This window comes from Myotis brandtii, unplaced genomic scaffold (genome assembly GCF_000412655.1).
Source record: "Myotis brandtii unplaced genomic scaffold, ASM41265v1 scaffold259, whole genome shotgun sequence".
Classification (NCBI taxonomy): Eukaryota; Metazoa; Chordata; class Mammalia; order Chiroptera; family Vespertilionidae; genus Myotis; species Myotis brandtii.
The window spans coordinates 4,449,953-4,466,349 of NW_005359840.1; the positions used below are offsets into that span (position 1 = coordinate 4,449,953).

General features: G+C 39.8%; 1 long non-coding RNA gene across 1 annotated transcript; it reads right to left on the reverse strand.

The window, feature by feature from the left end:
* Positions 1–10,058: 10,058 nt before the first annotated feature.
* On the reverse strand, positions 10,059–16,098 carry LOC106726385. The gene is made up of 4 exons (XR_001362453.1): positions 16,025–16,098; positions 14,350–14,427; positions 11,639–11,805; positions 10,059–10,171 (listed from the first exon to the last, which is right to left on the reverse strand). It is a non-coding gene; the product is annotated as an uncharacterized LOC106726385 (long non-coding RNA).
* Between the last annotated feature and the right edge of the window lie 299 nt (positions 16,099–16,397).

The window sequence follows — 16,397 nt, forward strand, 5'->3', positions numbered from 1 at the left end:
GTTAATTTTTAAAAAATTAAGTAAATAATAGTAAAGTGGTATGTATGAAGGATTAACTGTGAACGAAGTTTTTAGTGGCATACTGATGAAATGAAATTTGCAAGGTGAGTCACAGAAAGTTCAAGTGTGAGAGTTACTCCCTAGCTGTGTCTATATAACACCATTAGCCTGGGCCTTTTTTTTGCTGAATCATCTATTGTAGTCATCAATATTTTCAAGTGAAGGGTAGCAGGACATACCACCCCAAAATATACCTATTATAAAGATTATTTTGAGAGACTGCAGCCATAAGAGAAGCTCTGAAAATAGAAGTTACCCCTTTGGAAGGAAAACCTATAGTTTTAAAGTAAATTTTCATTAAAAAATGGGGCTGTATTAGAGACTTATTACCAGTGATCACTTTTTTATCTGAGAAACTGATCTGCATGGCAGGACTGCCTTTGCTTATGAAAAGCTTGTTCTTCTCACCCCCCAGTGAATTGACTTTTCTGCTTTGTAGCCCTAGACACCTATCCTTTTTCTTAGCCTCAATTGTCTGACTGCTTTTTGAGTGTCATATCTTTTTGGAACTCCCATACAGACGTTGTGCACACATGCAATTAAATTTTTTTTCTCCAGTTAATTTGTTTTTTATTGTGGGCAATGGAGAGGGGTCTCTGCCAAGAACTCAGAATAACTTTTCCTCCGCTACACAAGTAAGATATCAAACACCAAATTGTATTTTTTAAAAAATATAGAGAGGGAGAGGGAGAGAGAGATAGAAACATCAATGATGAGAGAGAATCATCGATTGGCTGCCTCCTGCATGCCCCACACTGGGGATTGAGCCCGCAACCCGGGCATGTGCCCTGACTGGGAATTGAACCGTTACCTCCTGGTTCATAGGTCAATGCTCAACCACTGAGCAACACCAGCTGGGCCCAAATTGTCTCTTGATGAGATTTATAATTTGCCCCAAATCAATTATGCTGTTTGACCTATACCATCAATTTTTAGTAAACCCAATCTTTTCACGGCTTATGAGTCCACAGTTTTGATATTTGAGTTTTTATTTTTGTGTGAGGACTTGTTACTTTATTCTTTCTGTTGGCTAAAGTTGAGTCATTCCTATTTTCACAGAACACAGTGCTAGACATTATATTATCATGAAATAAGTATAAAACCTGTCCTCTATGAACTTAAAAGCTAGTCAAAGAATCAAAAGGAAAATATAACAAAAGCTAGCATTTATTGAGCACTTACTATACTGAGCTAAAAAGCATGGCAGGGCAGCCTTTGCTTATGAAAAACTTGTTCTTATGTAATGATAGAAAGTATTCTTTTCAAATCAATCAATAAAAATAACTCTCCTAATAACTTTCTGAGGTAGTACTTGTGAAAGGTATTTATTGAGCTCTTACCAGGTGTTTCACATGTATTCTATACTTTTCAAAATGACCATGTGGAGTCCTGACAATCAGTTGGCCCCATCTTATTGAGAAGGGAACCGAGCCACAGAGAAAAGAGGCAATATGCCCAAGGCCATAGTGCCAACACGGTGGAGCTGAGAGTTTGAACCCAGGCAGTTTGGCCCCAAAGCCTAGAAAGAAAAAAGTAAGCTGCCTAAGACCACATGGCTAGTAAGTGATAGAACTGGAATTTAGTTTGAATCCAGGGCTCATGCTCTTAGCCCTTAAGCTTCACAGTCTCATAAAGCAATAGGCTGACAACTTGAAAGAACAGTAAAGCATAAGTGATGACAAGTTTTGCAGAAGAATTTCCAGACTTCATCTTGTTTTTCCAGGAAGAAAGCTTTTGTTCTTTGCATTGCTCCCAATTTCCTTGTTGTATTTGCTTTCATACTTTGACTTTTTTTCCCCAACAATAAGGGCAACTGGTTTAACACCTAGGCCCTTCCATGCTCTGTGCTTTGCGGCCCTGATGATATGGACATACTCGATTTTCTTGTGTTCCATTTGCTGTTTTATCGACACAGTTATTGATAAAAGAAAACTCCTTGCCCAGATATATTCTTTGGCCTTAAATTGGCTTGACAGGTGGACATTACCTTTGGACAGTTAACCCCCTTGGTAGCAGAAGCCTTTCCAGACCAGTAGTGCTCGCTAACATCTCAAATACCTCTGAATTAATCTTTTCTGCAGCTTTTAAGGGTAGCAGCCTTTTGTTTTTATTTTTGCCAGAGAGGGTCCACATTTATCTGCTATTGTGGCTTTCTTCAATTAATCAATTCTGTCAGTTCTCTCCAAGCCAACAAATAAATAAACAATCCTGTGTCAGACACAGCCCAGAAAGAAGGTGAGGCCATAGAAGATGAAGAGCATTTTGACTTGTGGGTGTGGTGCTGGTGTGTGGATGTCTATGCGACAGAGGGAAGTTCGAGTTAGAAATAAAGAAGCTCTATCCCTTGGAGCAGGCAGCGGCCGCAGCTTGTGTAGCCAGGGCCAAGATTGAGGCTTGACACCTTCCCAGCAAGGAGGAGGAGCCGCTGAAAGACTGGATGACCTGAAGGTGGAGCTGTCCCAGTTGCGTGTCACCAAAGTGATAGGAGACATGCTGTCTGAGTTGTCTGAGACCCGAGTTCTTTGCAGATCCATTGCTCATGTTCTCGCTGTTATTTAACCAGCCTCAGGGACTTCTTCTAGGGCAAGAAATGCAAGTCCTTGCATCTGTGGCCCAAGAAAATGCGTGGCATGTGCCCCCGGCTCAACCAGCACCAGAAGCTGAAGACCGAGAAGCAGCGAGGGCAGGTATGGCTGTACCTGCTGCAGAAGTTTGCGGTTAAGGCCTGAGCATCATGGTGTCGATAAAACACAAACAAACGGGCTCAAAAAAAGGGAAATGGCACAGAAAACAAGGACAGAAAACTCTATTGTAGTTTTGTTTATTATAGTTCTCTTTCCACATGCTGCCCAATCCACTGTTCTCTTGACCAGCGAGCGGCTCCCCGTTTCTCTGTCCATCAGCGTGATGGAAGGACAGGGATCCAGACATGGTATTCTAATGGAGCATCCAACCAAGACAGTGCCTGCTTTCCAGCCGGAGGAAAGTTTTAGATCCCTGCTGTACATGGAAAGAAAGTGCCTATTTCCCATTTATGTAATAGGTTATGTAAATCTTCTTAATGAAACAAAGTACCAGTTGAATACTGGTGACAGTATTCCTTTAAAAATGTTCCTGTGGAGTCACAAAGGACAGGATAATTAAAACTCCTCGCAGAGTTTAGTTCTTTGACCTCTCATTAGTTTCAGTATTCTAAATGGCCACTTGTTAGCGCCTAATTTGATTATTAGCCCCTCTGAGCTGGCAGCACGCATTCTGAAGAGTGGACTCTGCGTGACTCGGAACCCAGGCTGCTGCCGCACACGCGAGGTGGAGGATGGAGGAGCAAATTGCCTTTGCTTCTGTGTGTTCATGAGTTAGTTACACTAAAGCGGTTAAACAAAGGGAAAGCAGCCCTTTCCAACATCCATGGCTGAGTCTGATAAAAGAAACTCAGTGTGTGCTATGACTAGTTCATTCTGTAAACAGCTTTATGAGGTGTCATGGAGGGAGGAGGAGAAAGAGGGAATTTTGGGCCTCACAGTTTTATCATTAAGAAACATTGGTATGTCATATCATCCTTTGTCATCCCGCATAGTGAAATAAAACCTGACTTACTTCCTCAAGATATTTCAACAAACGATTGCAGAAACTTAGAGCTGGGGACTATAGCACACTAATTCTCTGTCTCTCTGGGTAAGGTACCCTGGTTTTAGCTTTTTAATTAATTCCTCGATATTGCTACGAGGAGGCTTAGCAAGTGTAATCAGGCTCCTTGCCAAAGCCAATGTCTGTAAAGCAACCTAACTTCTATTTTTTTAAGTGAGCATGTTAAATCAGAGAGTTGTGGGAAAGCAGAGAAATCTATATATATAATAGCCTAAGAGACCAAATGACCAAACGACTGGTCAGCCAGTTGCTATGATACTCACTGACCACCAGGGGCTGATGCTCAATGCAGGAGCTGTTCCCCGGTGGTCAGTGTGCTCCCATAGCCAGCCTCCCCGGGCCCCAATCGGGGTGCGGGAGAGGGGGGCGCTGGCCAGCCAACCTCCCGCAGTCCCTCCACCCACCTGTGCACGAATTTGTACACCGGGCCTCTAGTAAAATAATAAGCATATGGAAATTAAACACCCCCACTCTCGCTTGCCAACTGTATGTCATTGAAAAATCTGGTCCCACACCATTACACTCCAGAAGATCATTTGAGGCAAGCATAGTCTTCAGCTGTCCCAAGTTTGAGATCATGAAAGAGGCGTAGTTGAAGTTAGAATTTAAGTTTGAAAAATGTAGAACATCCTATATAACAGTGATTCCTAAAGTGGGCGCTACCACCCCCCGGTGGGCACTGCAGCAATCCAGGGGGGCGATGATGGCCACAGGTGCTTTTGGGGGTGATGAGTAACTGCTATTAAAATTTAAAAAAAATTAATTTCCAGGGGCTGAGTAATGTTTTTTCTGCAAAGGGGGCGGTAGGCCAAATAAGTTTGGGAACCACTGAATTAGATTAATGAGTCCTTTATCTCACTCTCTAGGCATCATAACTCCTGTAGTTCCTTTTTTTTGCAAAGGTGAGTCCATACCACCTCCTTTTCATATTTTTGTATTTTTTTTTTTTTTGCAGAGAGAGAGAGAGAGAGAGAGAGAGAGAGAGATAGGGACGACCAAATGACTGAACAGCAGGCTGCATGGGGTGACCAGGCTGGCAGGGGGGGGATAGTTGGGGACGACCAGGCTGGCAGTGGGGCAGTTAGGGGTGACCAGGCAGGCAGGGGGGTGCAGTTGGGGGCAATTAGGCTGGCAGGGGAAGGCAGTAAGAGGTGACCAGGCTGGTAGAGGGGCAGTTAGGGGTAACCAGGCTGGCAGGGGGAGCAGTTGGGGGAGATTAGGCTGGCAGGGGGACAGTTGGGGGCAACCAGGCCACAGGGGTGGCAGTTAGGGGCAATCAGGTTGGCACACAGAGGCAGTGAGGGGCGATCAGGCCAGCAGAGGGGGGCAGTTAGGGGTGACCAGGCAGACAGGCAGGTGAACAATTAGGAGGTAGCAGTCCAGAATTGAGAGGGATGTCCGTCTGACTGCTGATTTAGGCCCGATCCCCGGGATCAGGCCTAAACCGGCAGTCAGATATCCTCCCTGGGTCCTGGATTGGAGAGGGTACAGACTGGGCTGAGGGACTCCCCCCCCCCACCCCCGTGCATGCATTTCATGCACCGGGCCTCTAGTATTATAATAACAACAGTACAGTAGATTCTCTCTTAGTGAACTTCTATTTAATCAGCTTGCTAGATAAATGGACACTTGGTAAGACCCAGTGACCAATGGCCATGATATACTAACTGCGTGTGGTCATGAGTAAGGTTGGAAGCAGGGTGGTTAGAAGTGTCTAATTTGCCCAGGTACTTCTGCTTTAACCATTTGAGTTGTATGCTTACTGAAAATTAGTTGAGTTTATTCCAAATTTATGCCAGTTTTTCATAATGTAATTATATGATTTAATTAAATATTATATAAACTGATGAAATATACATGCAAAGTGAGTAGTTGCTGCAGTGAAATTTAGGCTGAATGCTTTTGGGAGACTCAGGAAAGGCAGGGTGCTAAAAAAGTCTGTCAAATTAGGTGGTGGTGAGAAAAAGTACAAGATGAGGGAAATTGTAATAATTAAGTTTCTACATTCAGATTGCTTTATATGTTTTGTTTTTCACTTAATTTTATGGAAAATTTCAACACATCTAAAATTAGAGAGTCTAGTATAATTAACATGATACTCTCATCACCCAGCTTCAACAATTATCCATACATGTTCCAGCTATACCTCACTCACTCCCTGCCACAATTATTTTGAAGCAAATCTCAAGTATCATATCATTTCCTCTCATAGGTCTTTTTTAGTCCTCATTCTACTTTAAAGGAACACACACTGGAAATTATTATGGATTTGACTTGTGCAAGCAAGATAGTACAAAAAAACAAAAGTTAACCCATACCTAATGAAAAGGTTGGGGGTAGAAAAAAATAATGAAATCCATGTATTTTGTGATAAAAAATATTTGTTAAAATATCTAAGGTATACAACATATTTTAATGATTGGTTATTTCAATCACTTTGACTAACCAATGAACTACTGAGTCTTACATATTGGATTAGAGAGTTTTTAGTATAAAAATGATGTAATATAATCTGCATGCTGAGAATGATTTACCTGCCAAGGTTAGCATGAGCCAAAATGTGCGTAATGCCATCTTTTCTAAGTTTATTTCATTTGAAAAAGGAAAACTCATGGTTTTCAGGTTTGTTTTATCTGAAAACTCATGGCTTTGAGAGCAGCAAAGATGATATGTTAATTGAGTTGTTTGCCCAACTCCAATTTCTTCTGTTAGTATAGCCAACCCTTTTCACATAGATGGAGTACTTCAGTGACTTTGTGCTCCACACCCAGCCCCAGATACACCCCAAGATGCCAACTCATTGCCTAACCACTGCTCTTTCTCAAGAATTCGAAATATGCATAGATCTAGTTAGAAAATAGACAGATGATGGACCTGAATGGCTGCTTTAGCCAAATTGGGCCATATAAAAGCAGAGGAAGCGAGTTGAGAAAGAGAGAGGAGGCAGAGATGAAAGAGGCTTTTTTTTTTAGACAATGAACAATCATGGTTTCTCATTTAAAAGGTAAATTTCCAGTTTCTAGGGTCCTGACTGGGCTTTGTTGGCTGCCCTTGGATTTCTATGAGATTGTTGCAGCCTTATATTAAATTCCTTTCTGTTTAAGCTTGCTTCAATGGGTTTGTGTTCCTTGAAACCAGTAATCATCACTGACTGGGAAACAGGATAACTTTGATATACAGGGTGCAAGTAGAGAATCAAGAGGCACAGACAATAAAACACCTCATAGTTGCCCTAGCCAGTTGGGCTCACTAGATAGAGCGTCCACCTGGGGACTGAAGGGTCCCAGGTTCGATTCCCGTCAAGGGCATGTACCTTGGTTGCAGGCACATCCCCAGTAGGGGGTGTGCAAGAGGCAGCTGATCGATGCTTCTCTCTCATTGATGTTTCTAACTCTCTATCCCTCTCCCTTCTTCACTGTAAAAAATCAATAAAATATATATTTAAAAAAACAACAAAAAAAACACCTCATAGTTTAAACCAAATGTAGTTTCAGACTAGGGTTTCTCATGGCAAGCCCCCATGCATGTGTGTATATGTGTATGTGCCCTGTATGTAGGGATATGTATGTATGACTTTAATATCAACTAGTACCCATGCTATCTATAAAGCACCCACAGCTGTGCCAGCTTAAGATACTTGATTCACATAAAATTGTTAGGTCGCCGAAGGAGGAACACACGAGGCTGGAGTGGTGAGGGATTACAAATTTATTGGATCATCTGCACACCAGGTGGCTGAGCCTGGATGGCTCCAGCATCCGGTGACAGGAGTCAGGGGATTTTAAAAGACTTTTGGTGGGCTTTTTGGGGGGCGGAGACTTCTTTATGCATACCCGGAGGGGAGATAATGGAATGTGGTCACCGCAAGTGAAATGTAGTCTTCAGCAAAGGGAATGTCCATAGTGAAATGATCTGAAAAGCCAGTTCCTGAGGATGGGGTATCAATTCAATTGATCAATCAAACTTAACAATAATCTTATACAGGAAGAAGTAATTATCTAGTGGTAAAGCCAGACCTATGGAATGGGCAAGGTTACATTATTTTATTTATGTTTTTACCACTATGCTCCTCCATTGTTTTAAAGTTGCTTATGAGCCTGAAAAAGAGCATTTTCTGTTTTTATTCTATTCTCCATGAACCTATTCCAGGTTGGCATTAGAATATAATGCTTTCACAAATATTCATATTCAACTATTGTAAATATCCAACATGACAAGCATTTTTGATGAATGATCTTAGTCAGCGGTTCTCAACCTGTGGGTCGCGACCCCTTTGGCGGTCAAACGACCCTTTCACAGGGGTCGCCTAAGACCATCCTGCATATCAGATATTTACATTACCATTCATAACAGTAGCAACATTACAGTTATGAAGTAGCAACGAAAATAATTTTATGGTTGGGTCACAACATGAGGAACTGTATTTAAAGGGCCAGAAGGTTGAGAACCACTGATCTTAGTGAATTCTTTCTGTGAATTGTTAAGCATATTGCCCAAAGTTGCACAGGTAGTGAATGGCAGAATGAGTAATTCTTTCCGTGGCAAGAAAGGGTGTTAGTTCAACTGTTAGTTCAGGAGGCTTAAGTATGAAAGCAGAATGGAGTATATAGCTTTAAATGAGGCTAAGGGTGGCATTCTTCAATGATGAAGAAATACTTAGTAGCATTACAGATGAAATTCCTTTAATTTTAGCACTCTGTTACTTCACCACTTGGGCTATTAAATTATAATATTGCTATCGAGCAAAGTATGCTTTGTAAAAAACAGAAGGGAGGTGATCTCAGCCCTGTGCTCAAATGGGAAAAGCACACCTTGGTTCATAGGTTTAGGTCATAAGTAAATTTGAATCACCCCTGATTTGACCTTAGCTTTTTTTTTTTAATTTATCACTAGTACCTACAATATCCACTCTGCTTTGCTCATGAAATGCCCTGAGTGGGAATGTCAGGGATTATTTTGTATTGTGAATACAAATGATGAGGTCTGCAGTGGAGGAAAATCTGGAACAGTGTTCAAGAAGGCTGGTTGGAACATTTTTGCAAGCAGCTCTACCCACGCATATATAGATCCAGTACAGTGGGGCCTTGACTTACGAGTTTAATTCGTTCCGTGACAGAGCTCATAACTCAAATTACTCGTATGTCAAATCACTGTGACGTTCGCTGCGCCAACTAGCGGTGGGTTATCTGAAGCTGGCTCGTATGTAACCCGAATTTTAGCTCTCAACTCAAAGTAAAAAATCGGCCGAGAGAGGGCTCATATCTCAAAAAAACTCGTTAGTCAGGACACTCATAGGTCAAGGCCCCACTGTACTGGTCGTGTAGGTCTTTGCTTTTCTATGTACCTTCCTAGAGGAAATCACTTCCCTTACCTGGGTCCCAGTTTACCCATTTATAAATTGAGCAACTTTCTCTGAAGTATCTCTATAAATCTCTCCTAACTTGATAATTTTGCTTTCCATGAAATACACTTTCTAACAGAAGTGGCTCACAAAACAGAATTATCTTGTTCTTTTGCCTTTTAGAAAGTCACTTAATTGGATGTTAATGTATTTCGTAGAAGCTAGTGAATCTAATAGTTGATGGATACCAGCCTAGTTTGTACTGACATGTTATTCGGCTTCCCCTGGACATGACTCTTCCATATAGCACATCTGGCCCAGAAGTTAAACCTGTTCATTTGCTTATTATCAGGGTTCCGCATACACATGTCTGCCAACACTTCTAGCCCTTGGGAAAAAAAGGATTGTAGAGAAGCTAGGCATTTCACCTTTCTGTTTGTTCTTGACAGGATTGTTGGTTTGCCTTGGAATTTCATGAGCATTGTATGATTTTTATTGAATGACTAACATGCATTTGTTTTTGGAGTATGACAGAGAACTATCATTCTTCAAAAAAAATAAAATTGAGCGCTAGCTGGTTTGGCTCAGTGGATAGAATGTTGGCCTGCGGACTGAAGGGTCCTGGGTTTGATTCCAGTCAAGGGCACATGCCAGGTTGTGGGCTCGATCTCCATTGTGGGGCGTGCAGGAGGCAGCTGATCAATGATTTTCTCTCATCATTGATGTTTTTATCTCTCCTCCCTTCTTCTCTGAAATCAATAAAAAAATTTAAAAAATATAGTTTTCAATATATAAGGCTGTCATTCATTCAAAGATATTAAATGTGTTCAAAACAGAGAAGAATTATTTGTCACAAAATGAAGCAACTTCTTGCCAATTCCACATGGCCAACTCCTAGGTTCCTTTAGGAAATACACAGCCAGCTCTCCCTCAAGCCCACCTTACTCATCCAGTGCTTCCCCATGAATCCATCCACTGTAGCTGTGCTCAGTCTATTTTCTCTGTCCTCACAAGTCTACTTTCAGTGTTAACAGCGGAACTGAAGGAGAGGTTGTCAGAGTCATTCAGATGTGCGCATTTCTTCTTGGAGCTTTTACACACCAATGGTTCATTTTCTGAGTCCTGGGAAGAGTCAAAGCAATATGTTTTATTATCATAGTAACTTTATGTCTAGGGATAAAACTTTTGGTTTCTGTAACATTCAAATTGATGTTCCTATTTCTGAAGCATTTTCCTTCTTTGTTTTTACATAAATTGTCTTCTCTCATACCAGTTTTTCTTTCTTTCTTTTTTAAAAATATGTTTTTATTGATTTCAGAGAGAGGAAGTGAGGGGGAGAGATAGATAGAAACATCGAGAGAGAACATCAATTGATCGGCTGCCTTCTGCATGCCCCCCACTGAGGAGCAAGCAACCCAGGCATGTGCCCTGACTAAGAATCGAACCAGTGACCTCCTGGTACATGGGATGATGCTCAACCAACTGAGCCACACTGGCCAGGCACACCAGTTTTTCTTGAGTAAACCCTTGATGTAACTTCCATGCTGTCATATATCTTGTCTAACAGTACATATTCCATTATTCTATTACATGACATCAGAAGATGATACGGCTAAACCCAGTGCTACTCATATTCTGGAAAAAGGGTTCATCTTTCTAACTGGCTGCTGAAGCCAAACTAGCAATGGAAAAGTGGTTCTGACTTCATTCAGGCCTGGCTTTCTTGCCTTGAACAGTTTTCTTAGACATTTCTGTGTTGTAATTTTTTTCCTTATAGTAGAAAGCAGCTAATAAATAATGTTTTACTGTTTACTGCTCAGGCCATGGCCTATCCTTACTTTTTAAGATGAGTGTTTTGAATAGGGAGTACTCTGGTTTATTTGCCTTATATATTGAAAAATTATTAAGAAATTGCAACCTACGAATCCTGTGGGGGATGGTGACATTTGAGACATGTATGGATGTGCTTTAGGTTACATTTCTGACATTTTGATCCACATTTTTATTTTAGTTATTGAGCACTTTAATATGTTTTGAAAGGGCCAGAGAGTCACCTGTGACTTCAAAATTATTTCAGTCTTTTCCAGCTTATATTACATTCTAGACCAGCCATGGGCAAACTACGGCCCACGGGCCGGATCCGGCCCGTTTGAAATGAATAAAACTAAAAAAAAAAAAAAGACCGTACCCTTTTATGTAATGATGTTTACTTTGAATTTATATTAGTTCACACAAACACTCCATCCATGCTTTTGTTCCGGCCCTCCGGTCCAGTTTAAGAACCCATTGTGGCCCTCGAGTCAAAAAGTTTGCCCAACCCTGTTCTAGACAATAGTAGAAATGATAGTGGAGGAAATAGCAGAGTAAAAGAATAGGTTACCTTCTCTACTTCTGTTATTTAGGAGTCAATGGAACAACCTAATATATTTTTATGAAGAGTTTATAAAGTGTAGACTATCAACAACTGTCAAGAGTATACAGAATATATTAGAAACACTACATATTAGCAAAAATACATAGAAATATATCTTGAGGAGAAAAGTTGCCTTTCAAACACAGATTGTTAAAGAGAACCGAGGCTTTACTCACCTGGAATGGAGTAGTCACTGACCAGTTGTTGGACTGAATTGACCAGTTATTTCCATCAGTATAATTCGACAGACACCTGCCTTTTCTATTGAGTTCAGATGAACACCTCTGTACATTATTTCTAACATCTGAAGAGTGACCACACTGTGCCCTGCTCACAATTTTTGCTGTAAGCAAAATACAATGTTCATTAATCACAGCAGTGCAGACCAAGCCTTCAATGTGTCTGAATGGAGCCAGCAGAATAGGCACTTCTGGAAACAACCTTGCATGAAACAAAATGTTTGAGGTTTTTGTCTTCTTCCCATGTGAAATGACCTTAGCATTCTAATACCAACTTGGGCATGAATCAAGCTTCCACCCTAGCACATTCCTTGTTGTAACTCACATATGAAGTCCCTTGACCCTTTAGTGCTGCATCATTGTGTCAAGCAGTTCTCTGCTACTTCCTGGCGTGTATGGAACAACTTGCTCAACTCGAGTGCGAGAGCTGATTTGATGGCTCCTATAGGCCTTGGGACCCCTTGGCAAGAAGAGTGTAGACAAAACCTCAATAGGAAGTATGAGAACTGAGTGGCCAGCCCAGGCATACGGGTGGTTCAGGGAGAGGAACTCTGAGATTTTCCTTTTCCTCACGTACTCATTTGGTAATGGTCTCTGGTCTGAATCCATCATTCTGATCGATCAGATCAGAAGGGAGTGCAGACTGAAGTACACCCCAGACCTCATAGTGGGTGGGGACGGTATTAATATATATTCACATACCCCAGGTTCTTCCCACAAACCATGAAATTGAGATTGTGAATGTAGATGTTTCTTTTACAGAGCTTTTTCTCTGCCTATGGTCGCAGTCTCCTTTCTAAACCATTCTGACCTCAACTTTCAGTCAAACTGATCAGCTATTGTTCTGCTCAGTGACAGGGACAGATTTTTCCATGTCTTTGCTGCTGTGGGACAGGAGCTCAGTTAATTAGTTCTGTCCAAACTTACAACTGATGTGGTTCTGTACGTTTTGTCTTTATGTGTATAGAAATAGCCAATATCTAGCTTCTTTGTGTTATCTATTAGATCACAAGCTTTTAGGCTTTACAAAATTTGTCTTTTATTTGAATCATGGACTGTACCTCTTTTATGATTCTAACTGAACTTGTTATTGGTTGTGTGTCACAACAAATATAATATTAGCATGTGTATTAGCACAAGCTACTAAGTTTGGGGTAATTTGTTACAGCAGCAGAACACTAATGCACCTTCTAATGCTCATACCAGGCAGTTAAAGTGCCCTGCGATAGCTTTGGTGCTTTTGAGGAGGATCACTTTGCTATGTACTAGTTAATTCAGGCTGGACCTTGTGCTTTCTGACTCTAGCAGTTTTACTTCTAGTCAAGAAACTTAGAGGTCACATTTCTTATCATTTTGAATTCATATCACATTGCACATGCTCATGAAGTTTTGCATATTATCCTGTGTATACTTAGTCCCATTTTACAGATGACTGACTTTAAACACTGATGTTAGGAATTAGAACCACAGCCCTAATTTCCCCAGCTTTCTACTTAATATTCCTAGTCATAAAACACTGAAGATACACTAAAGAAAACTACTGTGAACAAAGATTTTGGTGGAAAATTTACTAAGAGATTGAAGATGCAAAAAGTATTTTTAGAGGCATTGCAGGTGCATAAGGTGCTGTGTATATCTTATGTTTACCAATTACATTTCATTTTCTCTTTGGTAGTTAATCCTGCTTGTTTCATAAATGGCATAAAATGTGAAGAGAAGATAAAAAATTAGAAAATATTATGATTTTAATGAGAACAAGACTCAGTAGATAAAATGATAGATTTTTATGTTTCGGTATCAGATATATTTACACAAGCATTGATTTATAAGTCAGTTGTGCTACAAATCTACAAGTCCGAAAATAGCTAGTCAGCAGCCTGGAAGCTGTCGCCCTATCTTGCCATATCCCGGGAATAAAGATTCAGCAGTCATAATCTAACTGATGAAATTGTTGCTGCTCAAGGCGAAATACAATTCAGTTTCACACTCTCATAGGAAGATGGGTTCAGTGGAGCTAATAGGAAGAAAAAAATGTATTTGTCAGTAAGTGAAAGAGATAGGTCTCAACAGTACAAAGGAAAGATCTGGAGGGTAAATGAGATTTGTTCCCTATGTTGTCACTCTCTGGAGCAATACCATGATTACTTGGAGAATTTCAGACACAGAAGCAAAATGGCCCTAATATGCACAAGCTAGGATTTCTTGCAACTGATTGGTAAGAATTTACTACTCTTGAAAGCAGTTGGTCAAATTTCTTTCAGGAATATGTAACTCTTATAGACAAGCTCCACCCTAAAGGATGGTCAGATTAATTAGAAAGACAAGTACAGGAATAAGTCCAACACTTACTACCAGGTGTATCTGCAGAGATCCTATATGCTCCCTAACCTATCACCTCCATCATCTTCATGGGAAAGCTGAAGTTAGGGAGTTAGACTTATGTGACCAGTCCACTGCTATGCTTGCTCTTCTACAGGGAAAGTGTTAATAGAGGTTAGCCGTGACTTTAACTGAGGAAAAAAGTTAACATGATATACAAATTGTGTGTGTGTGTGTGTGTGTGTGTGTGTATGTGTGTGTGTGTGTGTGTACACATGCAGGAATAACATGCTGCGGTTTACCTCCTTTGACTGAGTAGGAATTTTTACTTTAGCTTTTAAAGGTTGCTTCAAAGTGGGTTGCTATGTTTTCAGTGTTCCATATATTTCACATCATCATTCTTTTCACTGCAAAGAAAATGAACACATTTGAGTAAAAAGCATTTCCCAGTAAATGATTTTCCGGGGCAAGAAAGTTTTAAAGATATTCTATTTATCATTTGAAATTAGGTTGACTATCAGCACCAGTCAAAAAAAGTTTGTGTTTTGAAATAATGTCAAACTTACAGGAAAGTTGCAAGGACAATGTAAGAAGACTTCTGATTGCTCTTTACCCAGTTTCATCCTTCACTAATATTTAATGATTTGCCACATTTGTTTTATTATTATCTGTCTCTGTCTAGCTATATATGTATCTTTATACACACACATTTATTTAAACATTTTTTTCTGAACTATTTGAGAATATGCCTCACAAGCCCTTCACTATTCTGTGTGTCTTTCCTAAAAACAGGAAATTCTTTTACAGAAGCACAGTGCAGTTATCAAATTCAGGAAATTTAATATTGATAAAATCTTTTCTCTAAAACCTATGGTCCATATTCTACTTTTGTCTGTTGGCTCATTTATGTCCATTTACAGCATTTCCCCCTCTTACACAGAAGTTAATCCAATCTCGTGTATTATATTTAGTTGTCAGGTCTCTTTAGTCTTTAATCTGGAACAGTTCTTGAGCCTTACTTTGTTTTCATGATATCGGCATTTCTTTTTAAAGAATGCAGGTCCGTTTTTTTTATACAATGCACTTCAATTTAAGTTTCTCTGATGTTTCCTTATGATTAGATTCAAGTGAGACCTCTTTATAAGCTACATGGGTGATATTGAATCTGTTTCAGGGAAATACATCCAAAGCACACATTTCTCATCTGCCCTTCACTGATGAGGTTAATTTTGATCAACTGGTCAATGTATTATCTGTTTTCTCCACTGTATAGTTACTACTTTCTTCTTGCAATTAATTAGGAAACTGGGAAGATATTTTAAGTCCATGCAAATATCCTCATCTAAATATTCTCATCCATCCCCCTACCTCACATTTAGTATCAGTTGATGATTCTTGCCTTAACCAATCTTTACTGTGATGGTTATAAAATGGTGCTATTCTAAATCCATCATTCTCTCCATATTTATTAGTTGGCATTCTATTTGACTGTTGTCCTCTCTGTCTTTCTCTGTCTGTTTGGACGGCGCTATTATCACTATGGACTAACAGATTCTTATTTTATTCAATGGGTTATAATTTATTATTTCCCTTATTTATTTTGATGCTCAAATTGTTTCAGATTTGCTCATAGGTGGGAGTTCCTTTCTAGTTTCTTGTTTCAAAACCTTGCCCATTATTGTTATTTTATAACTTCCTTACTTTAAAACAAAATACTCCAGGCTCATGTTGTATCTTTCCTCCCCTAGCCCTGGCATCAGCAATTTCTGTAGAAAGTAATCATTCCTTTTCATGGGGAATGGTTTTTAGAAACCAAGATCTAGACACTAAATATGTTCATTGCTAATGTGATATTATTGCTCAGGCATCATATTGATACCTCCAATCCTTAATTTTATTTCCCTTCTTTCATGATAAGAACTCCATACAACATCAACACATCCACTTACTTGCTCAATCCTGAAGTGCATATAAATGATTTTTTACTACAATAAATAAACATACCAAGTGAGAATTCCAGGCAAATTTTGATTCCACATTTCAGGTCTAGGTATTCTCACAAGAACTCTGAAAATGGCTGGGAGAAAAGAATAGAGTCTAAATCATCACTTATGTTAGGACAATATCAAGCCTTTCATCTCTGCTTTATTAAAGTAGCAGACCCATTGGGAAAGTAGTCACTGATGTGCCACTTAGTGGTATTTCACGCCAGTCCTTTAATTAATAAAAGTTTCATTGTACACTTAAAAATCTGTTAAGAGGTTAGATGTCTTGTTAAGTGTTCTTACCACAATAAAATAAAATTTCAAAAATCCCTATATAGCAAAGAAACTTTGGAATATGTTGTACTTCTCAAGCACCATTTGGATCTCCATTT